General features: G+C 38.2%; 1 long non-coding RNA gene across 2 annotated transcripts in view; it reads left to right on the top strand.

The window, feature by feature from the left end:
- LOC120749063 (uncharacterized) overlaps positions 1-14,376 on the top strand; it is a 76,033-nt gene that overhangs the window by 26,397 nt on the left and 35,260 nt on the right. Inside the window, exons 2-3 of one of the 2 annotated variants that reach the window (XR_005699513.1) lie at positions 10,502-10,579; positions 11,849-12,069. This is a non-coding gene — a long non-coding RNA (uncharacterized LOC120749063). Of the gene's footprint in view, positions 1-10,473; positions 10,580-11,848; positions 12,070-14,376 lie in introns of those variants that run through there. The other variant, XR_009207563.1, reaches the window with a different exon arrangement.

Here is a 14,376-nt window from a genome sequence, read left to right as displayed (position 1 = left end):
ATTGTTGAAGTTTGAGGTCTATATTTATTTTTCTCATGGAAATATATATTTTATTTCAGGGCATGTGAGTATAAATTAATTTAATGGTGCATTCAATATGTGTTAAAGCTTTGATTCAATACACACTATTGAAACTCACAAGTTTAACTTAGAATTGATAAGGAATTTGTTCCCTAAATAACAAATTATCAATTTTAATTGCAGCAACCTTATGCTGTGGAATTTCTATTTTAATAGATTTTTTTTCAGAAAACACCACACTAATATGGGATGATATTTTGGAATACTTTCTATCATGTGGCAGATGACTCAGTGCAGTTTATATATAAATTCTTAGACTCCTCAGGAATGCAGTGAACTGACCTAGTAGCCAGAATCCTAGTAAACCTAGCTTGTTTGCAAACGTTAAACTTACGTGAATCCTGACCACATTTTTGTATCGTGTACTTTCTTTTCATTTGAAAAAGCCTCTGAGGGATGTGTTCAGGCTAAAGGTTGTTCTCTGGAATACAAAGATTTTATCAGGGTCAGAAAGAGAAAATATTACTTTCTCATTTTCAATTTTATCAGCAGAAGAAACAAGAGAGAGTGTGAATAGCTCTAAGGCATACTTCATTATTCCTTCTATACTCACATTTCTCCATCGACCACAATAAAAAATGCAGGGCCTGCCAGTGTGCACGCTCCTTTGTGAGCATCTGTGCCTTTCACAGCACCAGAGAAAAATGTCACACTCCCTAGACCTTAACACAAACCAACTATCTCTATGCAGAAAACAACAATCTTGCCTCATCATTTCATTATATACTTACACAACAGGAAAAGAAGCAACATTTTCCTCTTGAGCTTTGACTTTTGCAAAATGAGGCAGTTTGGTAAAGCCCAAAAGGTCATGTTGTTTCTTTGAGACAAGAGTCTGTGTATCTGGGAGGATGTCGGAGCTATGAGAGCTGCGTAGTGCATTTTATTTGGAAATCTGTGGGCTGGTTTCCCCTGTGTTTGTGACTTTTAGAAAATAGCTTCTTCTGGAAGGTGGTGCTTTTCTGGCAGTAATTTTTCTTCTGCAGAAGTTGTTTTAGAGTTGATGCAAATACATATCAATATATATCACTGAGACTGAGATGCCTGCCTGGATATATATCCGGACGTGACACATGAAAGGTTTTATTTGCACTCACATATTTTGAGAAGTGCAGAATATGGAACAGGATCTCCTGGGAAAAAACCTGTTACAGTCTCCACACTTTGTTCAGTGGGGTGGAGAGGCTGTTCCTTTTATGTCTATGAGACTGTTCCTCAGGAGGCAGAAGAGCTTCGAGGCACTAGTGCCTGTAGAGAATACCAGAGATCACTTTTTCCTCTTTTGCAGACAAGTTTGAAGAAACAGCATGCTTCCCTGCAATGCAATCTCTTTCAGCCCCTGAGGCACCAGAGGTTTACTGCACCTTCATGCCGGTTGCTGTCTAAAAACCACAGTATTATTTTAAAGATGAAGAAGCTGATTTTTGTTTGTTTAGTTTTCAAAACACTGAACAATTCACCTTAGTGTTAACAGACTGAAGGAGGCAGAGCTTTAGGCATTTTCATCAAGGCTGAGTTTAGATTTGTGGAAAATTCTCAAAACATGTTCAGAGACACACAGCAGGTGTGAAGTGGTTATCTCACTGGATTTCTGGGTTTACTCAAAAAAGCCTTCTTTCTTGTCTCAAAGTAGCCCTGAGAAAACTTCATATAATGTGAGTGTGGTATACTATGAATATGGCATATTTAATTCAATTTTTTGAATGCCCATCAGCTGTTCCAGGCCATGAAATATAACTCTTGTTAGAACTACTTTAAAATGAATTAGAATTTTTTTTTTTTCCTTAATCAAACATGGAAAAAATAAGACACATGTATCAACATGAGGGTAAAGAGAAGAAGGGTCGATCAGTAAAATATTTTATGTTGACCAGACGTAAGTGGAACCTCACAAATGGAAGCAAAGTAATAGCAAAGCTACAGTGCTACAAAATGTGATTGTAATTAGGGCATCAGCTTCACTGACAATCCTTCCTTAGATTTAAATTTGAAAGGACTTTGAAAATTCAAAGGACTTCAGCTTTTCAGTTCTCTGTTTAGAGGTATGTAACTGTAAGCAGATAGCACTTATTCATAAGGTGTAAATGGACTTTCTATAGAAAACAGGTTTAGTCAGGTGTGGAGAAGATTAAGGGAGCTACTTTAAATCATTGCAATAGGTGAGATGGAAATTAATCTAACCAAACAATAAAAGGAAAGCTGGGGACAAGTGTGTGACAACTACTTCTGTATTCTGGTTTTAAGCACCTGCTGCAGTGCTGTCTTCAGTCACTCACATCCTCTGTAGGACTCCGTGCTCAGTGGTTGTTGCAGTCACAGCATAGCAAAATTGTGGTGCAAGTTCTTTCCTTTCAGAAGCAACACATTAAAGCCACAGCATTAGTAGTCTCTGAGGGAAAATTATGAAAATTCTGATCTTCATCAGTGAATTTCCACTATATTTAGTGGAAAAAATATAAAATCCTTCCTACCCTGGCAGTATTCTGGTCCTGAAGCCACAGAACTCTGCTCCCCCTTGCACTTCTGACTGGGATGTAATAAGTCTACACAGCTGAATCACTCCAATAATGCAGATAGCATCTACTTTACATGTTTAGCAATATATTTTTAACTTTGGAATATCATCAGTACAGGATCCTCTACAGATTGTTTAGATTAAGGGGTTTTTTTTCTGTGTCCTGATCAAGCATGTGTAAGAAAAATGAGTAAAAACATTCAGCCTCAGAAATACTGAAGTGTTTTGGAGTGTATGCCTTGTTAGCAGAGTTTCAGAGCTTGTAAAGTGCTGGTGTTCAAATCATAGAGTGTCTGTGTAAAAAGGTGAGATGTATATATCTCAAAATTTTTTTTTTTTTTTTTTTAAACTTACCTGATTTTGTGCTGGTATTTGTCAGGCTGCTAGATGTCCACCAAGTTTGTCTATTCCCTCTCCTCAATAGCATAAGGAAAAAACATGTGATGGAAAAGCACAGGAGTTGAAGAAAGAACAAGGAAACCGCTTACCAGTTACAGTTAGGGGCAAAACAGAGGATTTTTTTGGAATTAATATCACTTATTGCCATTAACAGAGTAGGATATTGAGAAATACAACAAAAGTAATAACATCTTCCCACCATCCCTCTACATCTTTGCAGGTTCAGCTTCACCTCCAACTCTCCTGCCTCCTCCCTCTGTGCCTCAGGGGGATGGGGAATGTGGTTTGGGGTCTGTTTTTCTGCTCCTTTTTCCTCCTGCTCTCCACCAGTGTGGGTTGTCTCCCACAGTAAAAAGTCTTTCATGAACTTCTTAAACATAGGTCCTTCTCATGGGCTGCAGTTCTTCAAAAAAATTCTTCAGCAGTGGGTTCTTTCTATGGGGTACAGCCCTTCAATGGTGGATTGTTCCTGTGAGGGTTCCTCTCCCTGGGCCACACTTCTGACAGAAAACCCACTCCTGCCTGGGATCTAGACAGGGTGAAAATGCTTCATGGTACATCCACCTGCTCTAGGATGGGATCCTCCATGGTCTGCAGCATGGATATCTGCTCCAGTGTGGACCTCCATGTTGTGGTCTTCTCCTGATGGAGGGGAAACTCTGCTCCAGCAGCTGGACTGCCTCCTCGCCTCATTCTTCCCTGACACTACAGGGCCTATACATATTTTCCCTCTTATCTCCTAGCTGCTACTCAGGAGATTTCCCCTTTCTTAAATGTGTTGTAACAGAGGAACGGCCACTGCTGCTGATGGGCTCAGCTTTGGGCAGTGGTAGGTCCATCTTGGAGCAGGCTGGAACTGGCTCTGTCAGCCACAGCATCGCAGAATCATAGAAAGTCTTGGGTTGGAAGGGGCCTTGGAGATCATGTAGTTCCCACCCGCTTGCAATGGGCAGGGATGCTCCCCTCTGGTTCAGGCTGAACACTTCCAGGGATGGGGCACGCACATGTGTGCAGCCTGTTCCTGACATGGAGGCAGATCCCAATGTCTTCTCACAGAGAACACCCTCCCTACCAATACCTTGACACACAAACCCAGTACACAGAATTTACTTACTTCTGCAAAATTTAATCAGAAGAGAAATTAAGATAAAGAAAATGAAAGTCGAGTCATAAATATTTTTATGGTAAAGCTTCCAATTTTTAACCCCCATTAAACCCTTGACATTTTATTTTGTGGAATTGTTTTATGATGGTTAATGTCTTTAATGGTTATTTGCCATTTTCTGCAATCTGACTTGCGCAAATTTATTTCTCTGTCTATAATTTTAACTGCTAGTTACTTAGTGCAAACACTGTGAAGCATAGAAGTGTATTTTATAGATTTACTGTTCAGTTTGTGAAAGTGATTGGCCTGGTTATAAGTGATAAGTAGGAAATTGCTCTCTTGATGTAAAGTGTTGTCAAATGACCATTTACAAGTTGCAAAAGGATACAGTTTCATTAAATTTTCTAATGATAGCAATGAATGAGGAGGAGACACCTTGACTCATTTTGCAAGTGCACAAAGGTTAAATGGGGGATGAATCCTCCACTGTTAAGAGTGGGAGGAATTGAGGGCCTTGTATATATCTAAATGAAAACAATAAAATTATGCTGGGGTGATATCACTATACTTGCTAGTGGATTTACTTATTGATTTATTTCTTAGATGCTGCAGTGCCTATATGTTCATGCATGAGAAAAAACAGGGAGAGAAATGGTTTTCAGATGAATGAAGTAGAGGTACTGCATTTACCATCACTAGTGATTCAAATCAATCCGGGAATGTCTATTTGACATAACCGTCAATGTCATGTTATTGTGGGATTTCCAACCTGCCAGATGGGTGCATTTAATTCTGAAACTAATAAATAAAATAGACTGCAACCTCTGAAATTCTGGTGACAGTAGCAAGCTGCTGAAAGTGAAGCTGTTGAGTAGATACAGCTATTAGACATGGACTCCTTTTGTGCATGGTTTTGCCACAGAGAACCATATGACCTATGGTTACAGAAGGCCCTTTCATTTATGCACAAGCTCTCTGGCAGGGCTTGTGCATAATACTAAGCAACAGATCTTATGAGAGTAATTCTCGCTCAGTGGTTAATATCTCTTGTTTCCAGCTTATCTGATGCCATGGTAATATTCTAATACAGCCAATGTAATTTCCTTGTAGCTCCATTACCTCTTTTTGTCCTCACATTGTTTTCTCCAACATTTATGTCTTCTACTTGTTTCCACACATGCACGTGCTCCCCCTCTCTCTTTATGATTTTTTTTTTTTTTCATTATTATGAAATTACTTGTGTCTGGTAACTGTTTATATTGTTCTAAGATGTTGAGCATACACCACTTTGCAGAATAGAATGCAGATCAATACAATTAGAAACTCAAATCTGAAAGAAACAGTAACACAGTGGGTTTAGCTGGGTTTGGGTTATTCTCCAGTGAAGTCCACCTTGCCTGTAACACTCACTCAGGATGCATTATCCATTCGCCAGAAGAATTGTCCTGCTGAGTCCTCATTAAGATGATTTTTGAAAAATTTTCTCTGGAACTGTGTTGCTTAGCATCTCAATTGCAGTGTAGTTTTGTGGTTGCTGCTCTTATGTTTGCCCTGATGATATTACCAAAAATCAGGCCTCTCTGTGATGTTAAAACTAAAGAAGAAGTTGTTTTCTTTGATCCAAATTGTACTAGAGAGACAGAGAAAGAATGAAATCCCTGGTAGACTCTTCTGACAATTTGAGTGTGAGGGCAGACAGCACATGATGGGATTACCTTTAACAGATGACCCCATAAAAGGTTTACTCATCTTCTCCATGTGTCAGAAAAAAATTAGAAAAAAACCTGGATGTGTGGTTGTCTTATCTGTAACAGTTACTAAAGGTTTCCTGAGCAAAGAACAGATTGAAGTCCTATGCTCCATAGCTGGGGATTTGAGCATAAATGTGACGGATCTAAACTTTACAGACTTCATCAGGAGCTATGAAAATATGCTACAATTATACATAATATCATGAGTGCAAAATCATTTAGTCGCTGCTCAAGTCTATATTTTGTCCCTCCTGGAGATAAAGACAGGAAGGAGATCATTTACTTACAATTCTGTGCAGTACAACACGCTATATAAATCTAAATGTCTCTTAAATTTTTCATCATGTTTGCTTATTCTGGGCCTGAGATTTACATTAATTTTTGGGTACAGCATGGTTGAGTGGTAATTCTTAATTTCTGCTCTAAGCATAGTTACATTTGGTACTCTGTTAAAAGGATGACACGTTTGTTCTGATTTCCAACTCTCCTATCCTTGCCCTTTACTTTGAAATTTTTACTCTGTATGTAGTGTTTTGTGTTGGAGAATGGATAATGATTGTATAAATGCAGTGCTAAAAAAATCTTATGAAAAAATGTTGCTATTTATTATAACCTTTGTTATCTGAACAACAACTGTGATCAACGTACATTTGCGATGTAGAACTAAGGTTAAAAATTCAATTATTATATCCATAAGTAGCACAAGCATTCATGTGATAACTACTTATTAGGACTTAACGTAGGCCTTCAGTTTAAAATGACAGGTTCAAATATTAGAATAAAAACCACCTTATCTGTAAGGTGGTGGTATCCCATGGGGATCACACTTTCAAAGGATTCACACTGCAAAGAATCACTTTGCAAACATCAGTGTCATAAGGACATCCTGGCTTTAACTAATAACTTTCTGCTCTTTTTGTCTCTGTGTATGTTTGTGAGTATGAATTTCTTTTCACTGTCACATATTTATCTTTGTCTAGCTGATCTCTGTCAACTCTTTGGTGTTGCAGACACATAAGGCTGTGTCTGCTGGGGGTTTTTTTTTGTTTGTTTGTTTTTAATACTTTCTTCCAAAACCTGCTAAGTCAGTGTCTTTCATTTTACTCGCCTGTGTGCTAGCTCTTCCCCTTGGATGCTTCTGCATGCCCCCTTGATTTTAATTTAGGATTTACTGGTTTAGTTCTTGTATCTTTTTCCACTCCCCAAAGAGTCTTAGTTTCTTTTCTCTTTCTCAATGTTTTTATAATCATCACATCTAGTCCCTGTGGCATTTGCTACATCTAATAAGGCATTATTTCCACAGAGCTGTTGTATGGGGTTTGGAAATGTATCTTCACAAACCATGATAATGAAGCTGAATGTTTAATATTCTTTACACTGACAGCATTTGGCTTCATGTTGTTTTCTATGAAAACAAGCTGGAAAATACTGGGATATAAAACAGTAAACTACAGTGGAGGATTATCAGAAAAAACAGAAAATCATCTGAATTTTACAACTGTTTTCACAGTTTTAGAAAGAGTAACTGAAAGGTGACTCAAGTTATGTGTTGTATATTATTAAATAATACAATATATGTACAATATATGTATATATACACATAATGTTGAATAATATACGGCATATACAACTTTTCCTTGTTTTCCCTTATGTGTAGACTTAAACACATCTTCAAAGCAGCAGCTAGTACTTATAAAGCATGGATCAACTATTGCCCCTGCAGCCTTGAAAAGAAAATATTTCACCATTTTTCTGTATTCTTATGCTGCTTATTCATCTTCCTGAAGAATTCAAATTGCTGTTTTTAGTCTTTTTATTAGTGAATAAAGGTCTGCCACTCAAAGAACAGCAATAAAAATGGGGCAAGGTGTCAGTCATATCAGAGAGCTTAGCACAGATTGTTTTCAATAGTAAGGAAATGCGCACTTTTTAGTTTTACTTCTGAAATGTTACAAAGCTTCAATTTTAGTTCTACTTTAATGTCACTCATTTGCTCGGTTCATAATTTTTAAGTGACAAAGAATTAGCTCAAAGAATTTCTGGGTTCACCATTTTTATTTGTATGGGTAAGATGAGGGAATCTCAGTAACCCAAATATACCCGAAAAAACTGGCTCTCAAAGGCTTTTTCCGTATCATGAATTGTTGTAATTATATTTTCATATTTTTTCAATATTTTACATTTTTACTCAGTTCTGCCTTGAAAGCTCTGGATTGGCAAAAACATATTAATCTGAGAAATTTAAATGGATCCAGAATACCAATATATTTAGTTTTACAGTACATATATGTATACAACACCTACTGCATGTAAATGCTGCCAGCTTGTCTTTTCACAGAATTACTCTCTGGGAACTACATCTCATTGACATGAGAAACATCGGCATTGTAAAATGCAAGTGCATTGTGTACTACTATGACCATATTTGACATAATCAGTATAGTTCCGGCTTTTGTGAGAAAGGTTTTTTTTGTATTTGTAAGGATGGGTGTTTTTTTCCTAGTTTGTTCCCTCTTTACAAGGAACAAACTAGGAACTTTATTTTGTCCCTGTGCAGGGGACACATTTTTCTTGTATGAGTGATTTAAGAATATTTTCTTCTTGGACAGCAGACCTAGCTAATATCTGACACCAAAACAATTTACTGTGTGTATAAAAAGTTGAACACAACTAGACCATAGTTTATCACTGGGGACAAGAACAATTTATTTCCCAAGCCAGGTCTTAATGTTGTGAAACAGGCATAATGGCATTGTCTAATTCTGCCCTTTAATTTTTATTCTACATCCTCAGCTTCCTTCACTGACCTCCCTACAGGGACACACAGTTGGGGTGTCCACTGAGCAAAAGTTGGCAGTAATAGAACTTATAAGAATGACAATGTAAATTATGTAAATGTAATTTAAAAGTGGAATCAGACAAAGCAGAGTAAAAATCTCAGTTACAATACTACCACTGAGTTTTACTTGATTCATGGTGACTCACAGGCAAGTATTTAATTACAGTTAGCCACAGACAAAAAACCAGGAAACAAAGTTATTTACCATTATATATGATTCTCTTCCAGATGGAATCTCAATTTAACTTCGTATAAAATTTAAATTAATTCTCTAGGCAAAAGATTACTACCTGGTCCATATTGCTTGGCAGCCTTTCTAACCTCAGCTTTAGGGACTATTTTGCTGCAACCATTTTTTAGGAAAACATATTTTCTGTGATGAAGGGTGGTGCTGCAAATGCTCAAATACAAGGATGAATTTTGCCTCTAGCTCTTGAATAAACATTTTCCTAGAATTATTCACATGTAAAGATAAGTGTAATAATGTCCCCATAATAGGAACATTTCAATGTGTTTTTAACATTTTAAATTACCAATAATTAAATATTTATTACCTCTTTGTTGATATTTATTTGTCTTTTATACTTTCATATTTTCCAATTGTTATTTAGGTATATCTATAATCCGTGTGTAGAAACAATATATCTAAATTCTAAGGAAACTACACTAAAAGAAGAATTGTATTTTTGTAGGTATAAATAACTGCGTCAACAAGGGGCAGTTTAGAGTATGCAGTGTCACTAACAGGATTTATAGAATTCACTAAAACTGTCATACCTCAAAGGTGACTCTTGCTATGTGATTTCAACTGTGCTAAAATTAAAGCCTCTGGCATGATATTCTGGAGATGTTTAACAATATTTAGTAAGACTATAAATGTTTAAGATTGGAAAGAAAAGAGAATCCTGTGCCAATAACTGGTTTTTATATTTTTAGCTGAATTTAAAAAAAAAAAAAAAAAAAAAAAAAAAAGAGACACACTGTGGTCCTGTGCAGAAATAATTTTTTACCTTCCTGATGAGATTGAAGTGTTTTGCTTTTGGTGAAAAATAATTTAATTTCAGTTTTTCCTAACTCCATAGATATTATTTTTAAAAGTGATTTCAAAATCTTGCAATTAAAAAAAATATATATTTTAATTAAATGTCTTTGTTCTTTGTTTTGTGTGTTTATTTTGCTCAATCTGTGAAGTTTTTGTAGGTGTTGTGGTTTAATCCCACTTGGCAGCTCGGCCCCATCCATCTTTTTCTCCCTGTCCCCCAGAGGGATGTGGGAGAGAATTAGAAGAACAAAAGAAAAACATGTAGATTGAGATAAAGGCAGTTTAATAGGTACATAAGAAGATGTACATGCCAACAAAAGGAAAACAGGGAATCAATTCACCACTTCCCATGGGCAGGCAGGTGTTCAGCCATCTCCAGGACATCAGGGCTCCATCATGCATCACGGTGGCTTTAGCAGAGAAATGCCATCACTCTGAATGTCCCCTGCTTCCTTCTGTACTAGGGTGACTTTATGATGCTTGTATCCCCAATTGTCTGTTCTCTTTATGTTGGATATTGTATTCTGTACCTTTAAGACTGGCTCTGAGAGTGAGGAGGGAGAAAGAAGAAGTGTGCAGTTTGTTTGCAGAAACTGCATTCATTCCTCTACATTCCTTCTCCTGGGCTGTGTCTGCTGCAGACAGACTGCAGGACAGAGATCTCCTTTGCTTTTAGTTAGTTTTAGCTAGCTGAGGCAAAGAAGTTCCCTAGATTGTTTTTTTCTTTTTTTCCTGGGACTGTTTGAACCTGTTCTGCCTGAAAACCCAGAGAAGCTCACACCTGCTCACCGGGGCCTGGACTTCGGCATTTTTCAGTGCTGGAGGGACTGATAAGAGACTGAGCAAGGTGAGGTAACCCACAGCAAGAACTTTCTCAATTATACCATCTCTCTTTGGAACGACAAGAGGTTTTATTGCTTCATATTATTAGATTTTTATACTTGTTGGCTTTTCTTTTGTTAAATAAATAGTTTTTTCCGCTTTCTCTCTAAGGAGATTTTTCCTGGACTGACTGGGGGAGATGCCATCTGGGTTTGCTTTTCAGAGGAACCCCACTTGGAGGTTTCCTCCCAAATTTGCCCTAAACCAGGTCACTTTCCTTCTCCTTCCTCCAGCATTAAATGCCGAGCACAGTGTCATAGCTGGGGACAGCCAGCCCAGCTGTGTCCCTTCAGCCTCTTCACTGGGGGGTGGGACAAGGAACAGGAAAGGCCTTGACTCTGTGTAAGCACTGCTCAGAGGTGAAAAAATCATTCCTGTGTGATCAACACTGTGTTCAGCACAAATCGAACATGTAGCCTCATACCAGGTACAATGCAGAAAATTAACTATCCCATCACAAACCAGTTCCATTGGCACAACAGCCATTTTTCATTGTGCTCAAGTCTTTGTGACTGTCCTTGTGTGATGTGAGTAATCCCCAGCTAGCCCCTCACTCTGGCCTGCGCCAAGAGTGGCCGCCCCCAGACCACAAATGCCCCGAGTGGCGGTGAAGAGCAGGGCTCTTGCTGCTCTCTACGGCTTTATGCTGGTGGAGCGCCAAAGATCGGGACAAAGAACAGGGAGGGATCCTATGTGTGGTTCTCCAGGTAGTTTATTACCTAGAGAAGGTCAGGGACAAGAGACATCAAACAGGCTCTGGCACTGATTTATAAACGGGAGGAATGAGGGGTGGTACAATCCATTAACCAGTCAGGGAAATATCAGGGAGGAGTTTAAGGAGGGGCTTGCAATGTAACAACCAATGGGGGACAACAAGGGGAGGATATGTTCTAGAACAACCATTAGAACATCAAAGAACATAGAAATTTCTAGAACTGAATATGGGGTTGGTTGTGGATTGACATTCTCAGGGAGGAGTTTAGGCAAGGAGGCTGGGTCAATGAGGAATGACAGGGAGGTTTCTAGAGCAACGGGCAGGGATCAGGGAGGATTGACATTCAGGTAGGTGGGGTGATAAGCAGTTTAGGGAGTGACAGACAAGTTTGGGTAAAACCATCCACTTGAGGGGAAAAACAGGAACAAACCATTCAAATGGTCTTACAAAAATATAGATAAAGAAAAACACACCACCACACTTGTGTTAATGTCTTTCTCTCATCGTGGTCTTTTGCAGGGTATGAAACCAGATCCTGTCATTGGAGCTGTGGCCCTCTCACTGTGTTCCTAGAAGTCTCAGCAACAGAGGTGACTGATAGAGAATAATAAAGTGCCGCTCTTTTCCACTACTCCGTGAGAAGGCCATGGACAGCCTTGACTTAGAGAAAACATCTGTGATGTGGTGGGGCAGGTGCCTGATGAACAACCCCTCCCCACTCTCTTGATGGTGCATTTCAGGTATAAAGCATCTTCTGTGCCTCTGGAATTTATCTGGCAATCTTTGTGCTATCACGTTCCTTGTCAGTGATAATAAAACCTGTCTTGCCTATAGAGGATTTCCTAATGAAGCATGGAAGGCAATACAAGCAAAGCTTCTGTGCACTGATGCACCTTCAATAAATCACACTCACAAAAGGCAAGGCGGTAGCTCAATTTAAAGGTAGAGAATTAAAGTCTTTTATTCTGCTGCCGTTAACTCAGTAATTCCATGTGCATTCAAAAGGCCCCCTGATGCTTCAGGTTGTTAATTTAATGCTGCCATTTAATGAGTAATGCAGTGGTATTGTAAAAAACAGTGTAAGTTTTGCTGCAGTGTTAGGCAAATTGCTTCAGGCTGGTATGGTTTATACATACCAGACTTCATGAAATTATTTTTTCTCCCATCCTTAACCTTGATCTATTTATGCACGCATAGATTATTTCTCACATTTTGCTTTTCGTGACTTTTAGAGAGTTTTTTTAGTTTCTTTTTATTGCTTTCCTCACTCCAACCTACTGCATGGAAATATCTCAAAATAAACTATAAATATGAAGATACCTGCATAGTGCTCCTCTTGATGTCTTATGTATGGAGGCAGAGGTCTTAAAATTCCTGGCAGGATTTATAAAATTAAAGAAAGCCTATTTCCAATACATCAGCTGGAGACTAACTATGGCATTCCTCTCAGTGAAATTGAAAGAATTTTCTAAAATTGATGGAGTATTCTGCACAGTGCAAGCAAAGCATGGTGCCAGGATGCTGCAAACACTTTCACTTCTGTCAATGCCATAGCACTCTGCTCTAACAGATGTGCATTTTTTTTTTTTTAATTTAGTCTTTTATGTCCTCTGAGAGTGAAGAAGAGCAATTACTAATTGCATTGAAGTATGTGAAAAAGATTTTAAACCCAACAATTTATTTTTATTAAAAAAAACCAACTTACAGTCCCAAATGAGTAGCATAAGATTGGTTCTGACTAGAGATTGTTTTAGGAAAGTACTTTTTACAAGTGCATTTTGGATCCCCAAACTTCCATCCTTACATTTTTCCTGAAAGACAAATAATAATGGAGTATTTTTGTATATCTATGTATCTTCCATTGTTATGCAAACTCTCACCCCAGGAAACCTGTACAGAACTCCAATGTGATTTTAGCAGAAAATCTGTGAGTAAAGATCTTGGGATTTGGCCCACAGTCTAAAAGAAACCTTGCAGCTATGTGCTATTCAGCTGTGAGAAATGTTTCTAAGAGCACAGCTTACCTTTGGGTATATTGGCAGCATTTAGCTGCTGGGTTGTCTTGGGCCTGCTGCAAAATTGCTCTTTCTGGAGCTTAGGAAAGGACAGAGAGATTTAGAGGACAAATGAATAGTACAGACTGCTTTGTATCAGCTTCAGCATTTTTATATGCTGTACACTGTGGGAGAAGGGCAATGGCTCTCATCTTTGCTTTTGACAACTTTTCCCTGAAATAAAATGACTAGATGTCACCAGTGTACAGCAGAATAGCCCAGTCCTAACACTTATCCTGCTGGGTTTAGTTTATCCACATGGTTTTTCGGGGCTCTTGTTCTTCCGGGCAGATACGGGCAGCCAGTGTTTCAAATGGGAAATTTTCCTCTAGAATGATTTGGGCTTTAGGAATCGTGCTTTTACTTAGTTTACTCATCAGAACAAGTGTTTATAGTAGCTACTTTGTGGGGTAATAATCACTGCCTGTTGGGATGCCAGGTCTCAGGAAAAAATGTAAAAAAATACAGAGGAGAGTTTTCAAGTACTTTAATTTATTTCAAGACTTCCGAGCTGCTAGGGAAGGAAAGGAAAAGACATTGTCTGAGCATGTTTTAAAGTTTGGGTTTTTTTCTGACTTGAGGCATAACATTTTTTCTGCCTAACAACGAGACACATAGGAAGTTTGAGTCTCTCTTGCTGATGTTGGCAAGTTCATCCTTCAAAAGCTTAGCTTTCCTGTTAGCCTGGGCTGCCTTTTGAGTGTGTGCCACATCATTAACACCTCCTGATCTGCAAAACTTGAAGTACTTTAACAAAAATGAACCTGTATTCCAGCAATGGCTTAACACGTAACTGTTTGCAGTTAGTGATTGTCACCCTGGTTTTTCTGAGTTTTTTAAAGCCTTTTGATTGTTCATAAAATGGAGTCAGACTTTTTAGCTACTGTACAATATTAGGAGCAGTTTTCACTTTTTCTCACACATGTAACATAAACAAATCCTTTGTTTTTCATTCTCTGTCCTTTGTTTGCATATTTCTAACCTGAAAAAAAT

The sequence above is a fragment of the Hirundo rustica genome, chromosome 2 (genome assembly GCF_015227805.2).
Source record: "Hirundo rustica isolate bHirRus1 chromosome 2, bHirRus1.pri.v3, whole genome shotgun sequence".
In the NCBI taxonomy this organism is placed as follows: Eukaryota; Metazoa; Chordata; class Aves; order Passeriformes; family Hirundinidae; genus Hirundo; species Hirundo rustica.
Note: the sequence above shows the minus strand (reverse complement) of the source record. Positions and strands in the feature narration are given on the sequence as shown.